This window comes from Terrapene carolina, unplaced genomic scaffold (assembly GCF_002925995.2).
Source record: "Terrapene carolina triunguis isolate 2854851 unplaced genomic scaffold, T_m_triunguis-2.0 Scaffold261, whole genome shotgun sequence".
Taxonomy (NCBI): Eukaryota; Metazoa; Chordata; order Testudines; family Emydidae; genus Terrapene; species Terrapene triunguis.
Genome location: NW_020664612.1, coordinates 1,150,469 through 1,155,974, shown reverse-complemented (window position 1 = coordinate 1,155,974; position 5,506 = coordinate 1,150,469). Strand labels below are relative to the sequence as shown.

Sequence of the window (5,506 nt, the reverse complement as noted above, 5' to 3'; positions counted from 1 at the left end):
TATTTCGAAGCTGAGCTTGAGACATCTTAATGGGGCCCAATTTTCATAGAACAGGTGCTCAGCACGTTTTAATCCCAACCTTGATTCGGCAGGGAAATTCTGCAAGTGGAATCTTAACGTCTTGCATCGTAATGTCTCTCTTTATATGCAAGGCATGATGAGTGCAATTTGACAGGGCACACGATGAGTTCAGTTGGGTTGGGTGACTTTAGCTGTGCATTTCCTGACTTTCTAGTTTTTAAGTGTGACCTTAACTTTGACTCCCTATGTGTGTTTTGAGAGAACTACATTTTTCCACCAAAGACTTTTTGTCTTAAGTAACTGAGACCTACAGCCTTAACTCCATGTATGCCTGGATTTGCCTCTGCAGCATCCCTGCATGGCCCATCAGGGCATGACTCATGCAGCCGCAGGTCTCTGCGTGTAGGTCGCTGACTCTGCGAGGTCCAAGGTAGCGAAGCTGTAGCCCCATGGCCAAAGCACACTTCAGTCCAGTCCTTTTCAGCGTGTTAAGGTTCAAAGAAAACCAAGAACAAAATACTACAGCTCGGAACAGGGTAGTCCGATGAACCTTTGGTAGGAACCTGCCCTTCTATTCAGGGCTTGTCTTTAAACAGTCCTTGTTTCCACCAATTCCCCAGGGACTGGTTGTCACGTCTAGCAGGAGGCATGTCCAGCCGGTAAGCTAGCTCAGTCTCTGAGTGGCAACTAAGCGTCTCTCATATCAGAAGCAGAGCTTTGCTCTCCTTCCTGGTCAGCCCTGAGCTTGGCTAGGTCGCCTCTTTTAACTCCCCACTCCAGTCCTGGCATTTGCTGTGGGCTCTTTTTAACTCTCTCATGGCCAGTGTGGGGCTACCTGCCTCATCGCACCACGTTTCATGACTTTTTTGGAGTGGGAATCAACAACTGGAGAAACTAATTGTATGGTGAAATAATAGCAAATGTTATTAACAGGTGAATGATTTTTAAGTGCCTTTATATCCTCATTATTAATACACCCCCCCCTCCCCCGACACAGACACACGACATACACACCCCGGATGCACACAGACCAGCTGTATTGGCTACAGCTACACCCCAGGGCTACAGACTCATTTTCACAAGCTTGAATTTCTCCAACCCCACCCTGCAGCCCAGTTCTGGCCCCCCAGTGGATATACAGGATCTTGGAAACAGTGCTGTGAATATCTATACAGGGGTTGTATTTCAGAGGATAGGGCATGTTCTGTTACTTCACCTGTGTTTTGTGAGATGCCATTAAAAGAAATCACTTAGAACATTTCTTGCCGTTATTAAAAAGAGAAGTTTTATTGCAAATACTTCATGGGTCATCTTTAAACATGATCCTTGGTTTGCTTATTAGATTTGTAAAGAATTCGTCAACTGAGTGAGGGGAAAAGATCCTCTTTGTTTGGAAAGACTCTAATCTGTTAAGTTGTCACATCCAGTTGAAGCTGTCAGTGATGTACCAAGAGGTGTTTTTACATTGCTCGTCTGGAGCTGAGTGCCAAATCTCCTGAACCAGTGCGACTCACTCTTGATTTGCCTGACCTGGCTAATGCAGCCAGCTGCTTCCCTAACATAGACCTGCAGTCCACGTCTCAATAAGTGGCTTGTTTTTCATTTGCAGTGGCAGATATTCAGAGGGCTGGGAGGCCCAGGGGTTTGGTAATGAGAATCCAGATACTAAGTAAGCAAATTTTACTCCCAGCTGATGGCTCTCTGGTGGCCTGTGTGAAGCAAGTTGGTCTCAATCCAGTTTCTAGTGGACAGGTATCTACTTCACAGTTAGCACTGGTGTCTGCCTTTGTTGATAGTGCCATGAGAAACTGCAAGGACTGAATGTGAATGGAACACAGCAGCCTCTCACTCCTGGAGGTGGCCCTGGCATGGTAAGATTGGGGTAGATTGGCTCAGCAGAGTAGAAACACTTAGTTTCCTAATGCCAGGCTTGTTATGTGGATAAATAGCAGACAGGGGCGGCTCCAGGCACCAGCGCACCAAGCACGTGCCTGGGACGGCAAGCCACGGGGGGCTGCCTGCCGATCGCCGTGAGGGCGGCAGTCAGGCTGCCTTCGGCGGCATGCCTGCGGGAGGTCCGCCAGTCCCGCGGTTTTGGTGGCAATTCGGCGGCAGGACCAGTGGACCTCCCGCAGGCGCGCCGCCGAATCCGCATTACCAGTGGACCACCAGCAGGCGCGCCGCCGAAAGCCGCCTGACTGCCGTGCTTGGGGCGGCAAAATACATAGAGCCGCCCCTGACAGCAGACTCCAGGGCCTTTTTCTGATTGACACTACAACTCCTTTACCCTGCCAGAGCAAGGCAAAGGGGCCTTCGTATCAATCAGAATCAGGCCCTTCGGACTCCTGGGCTCTAAAACCAGCCCCTTTCATCAGCACTAAAATCACTGTATGTAAGGGATTATATGCAGTTGGAAATTTACCAAATTAGCTGTTCTGGAATAATTATTACAGAGCAGTTATTTTGGACACTCTCATTCCAAAATAAGAGTATCCACATGGGGGCTTATGCTGAAATAATTATCCTGCAATAGCTATTTCAGTAAATGTCCAAGTGTAGCCAAGCTCTAACATATATCAAAATTAAACCCAACACTCTGTAGACAAACGATTTGATTCGAATGACCACTGCATGTGGCTGGAGGGGATTATCTCAATTCTCCCAGGTGATAATTATGCCTTTTACTTCTCACTAAGAGTTAATTGGCCCTACTATTGCTAGGCCCAAAGCAATCAATAGTGGAGTCTACCCAGATCAGAGTCTATCCAACTTGATTCTACTTTCCATACGTCACTCACCATAGGTTTTCTTTGTTGTTTATTGTTCAGTCATCGCTGCTTCTCTTCCTGCTCGCCTCAGGGCTGAGCTAACAATTTTCAGGACCACAGCAGGGCAGAGGGGAAGATGACGGATCAAGCTGTGAGTTACTTCCCCATTGAATTCTGCTCCCAGAAGGGAAGACTATTCCGGTCTAGTCGTTCCATTTGTTCCTAAATAAGGGGTGGGCAAACTTTTTGGCCTGAGGACCACATCAGGAAAATCGTATGGCAGGCCATGAATGCTCACAAATGGGGTGGGGGTGCGGGCTCTGGTTGGGGGTGCAGGCTTTGGGGTGGGGCTGGGGATGAGGTGTTTGGGGTGTAGGAGGGTGCTCTGGGCTGGAACCGAGGGGTTTGGAGGGCGGGAGGGGGGATTAGTTCTGGGGCAGGGGGTTGGGGCATGGGGAGAGGTTCAGGGGTGCAGGCTCCAAGCAGCGCTTACCTCAAGCGGCTCCCGGAAGCAGAGGCATGTCCCTTTTCCAACTCCTACCCAGAGGCACATCCAGGTGGCTCTGTACGCTGCCCCGTCCACAGGCACCGCCCCTGCAGCTCCCATTGGAGCCGGAGTGGGGCTATGCTGTGGTTTCCGGGAGCTGCATGGTATGGCCTCCGACCCAGCGCCCCGGCCGGAGCAGGGCTGCGCCGTGTGGTGCGGCCCCTGACCCAGCGCCCCGCCCGGAGTGGGGCAAGCCCCAGACTCCGCTCCCCAGCGGGAGCACCCAGGCCAGCTTCAAACGGCTCGTGGCCGGATCAGGCCCGCGGGCCATAGTTTGCCCACCCCTGTCCTAAATCAACACCTGACCACAGAGTCCCAGTCCATTGCTTGCATTGTTCATGCCAAGGTTTTGACTTTACTTATACTAAGTACCAAAACTTTTTATTTTTCTTTGCTGGTTATTTACACAGGTTTGGTAATAAAATTACAACCTGGCCAGAAGGTTCTGTCTTGGTGTGTGTTCACTCACCATTTACCTTAGATGGGTGAAGTGAGTGACTTCCATACCCACCTTTACTCTCCATCACAGCATTCTGGTTTATGGAATTCAGAGCAATGAAAAAGACTTCTGTAGTTGATACATGTGTCAGAAGGAGCAGGCAAGCCCTGAAGCCATCCCATTGAAGGAGACTGAGGAGGTAGTCTCTACTGTTGGAGGGAGCTGAGCTGTGTTGTGGGTTTAATCCTAAAAACTCTGAAAGACCCAGTGGTGGAATTGCAGGGCAATGCATGTCATCCCTTTGTCTGAGCTCTCTGTCAGCTGTGGCAAGGAAGTGTCAATTGTATGATACTGTAGTGTGAGGTGGAATATTCTCCTAGGTCCTGGCAGCAATCAGAGTATGCCATATAACATAACATTTCTTCCTCTCTTTCCCCCTCCAAACTTTCCCTTTGTGTCTATGGCTGCAAATGTTGATCATGGTCATAAAATTAGTGAGTCCTTTTTAAAATCCAGCACTGTATTTTTCTCTGCCCTCCCGTGGCAGTGAGTTCCACATATTAAGCATCGATGATGTAAAGAAGTAGTTTCTTCATCTTGCTCTAAATATATGGCCCTTTTAATTTCAAGGGGCTTCTCCTGATACTGTAATATGTGACAGGGTAAGAAGGAGAGTCTGGTCATATTTCACTGCAGACCCTTTCCTCATCAAGGAAGTCCCTCCTGAGTCTTCTCCTCTGCAGTTGTAATTAATCTGCAATCTCTCATTTTACGTAAATCTTGCCGTGTTTCTAACATGAGGTGACCAGGCAGTACTACAAAAGAGGGCATGCATTATTGTTTCATTTAATGAAATATTTTCTGAATGATCTTCTGTCCCTTTGGTAATTACACGCTCCTTGTGTGTTTAAACAGCCGGGGCAGTGGCTTTACTGAGTTATCCACTGTCATTGTTGTTATTTATTTGGTAGTGTTACTGTAGCACCTGGAAGACCCTGTCATGGGCCAGAACCCCATTGTGCTAGGCGCTGTACAACCACAGGGTAAAAAGATAGTCCCTGCGCCCAAGAGTTTGCAGTCTAAGTACGGTGGCTCTAGATCTTTTCCGACAGAGTGCTGCAAGGTCAGAATGCGTTGCAGCAGAGAGGCAGACATAGATAGTAGTTGTAGAACCCTGTAGAGTTACCCTTTGTGTAAGAGAATTTAAAATGAGCAGGTAGAAAAAACAATCCACATATTGGAAGCCGTGGCTAGTTATAAAACAAGGATATACAGAGATAGTCTGATCTATGGTTAGTGTTCGGGACTGGGTCTCTGGGTTCTAGAGGCTCTAATGGAGATCATGGCTCCTAATCTAATAATAATTTTTGAAAGTCAGACAGAAATGTGATGACTGAGGCCTGGTCTACACTAACCCCCCAATTCGAACTAAGGTACGCAACTTCAGCTACGTGAATAACTTAGTTCGAACTTACCGCGGTTCAGACGCGGTCCACACGCGGCAGGCAGGCTCCCCCGTCGACTCCGCGGTACTCCTCTCGCCGAGCTGGAGTACCGCAGTCGACGGCGAGCACTTCCGGGATCGATTTATCACGTCCAGACCAGACGCGATAAATCGAACCCGGAAGTTCGATTGCCAGCCATCGAACTACCGCGTAAGTATAGACATACCCTAAGTTGATGGTGTGACGGGTTGGATCACAGAAACCCCCTTGGGAGCTGCCACCCGAT

General features: G+C 48.8%; 1 protein-coding gene across 1 annotated transcript in view; it reads left to right on the top strand.

Moving 5' to 3' along the window:
• The window catches only part of IGHMBP2 (immunoglobulin mu DNA binding protein 2), a 168,283-nt gene that overhangs the window by 51,601 nt on the left and 111,176 nt on the right, over positions 1–5,506 (top strand). The gene's annotated exons all lie outside the window — the stretch shown is intronic.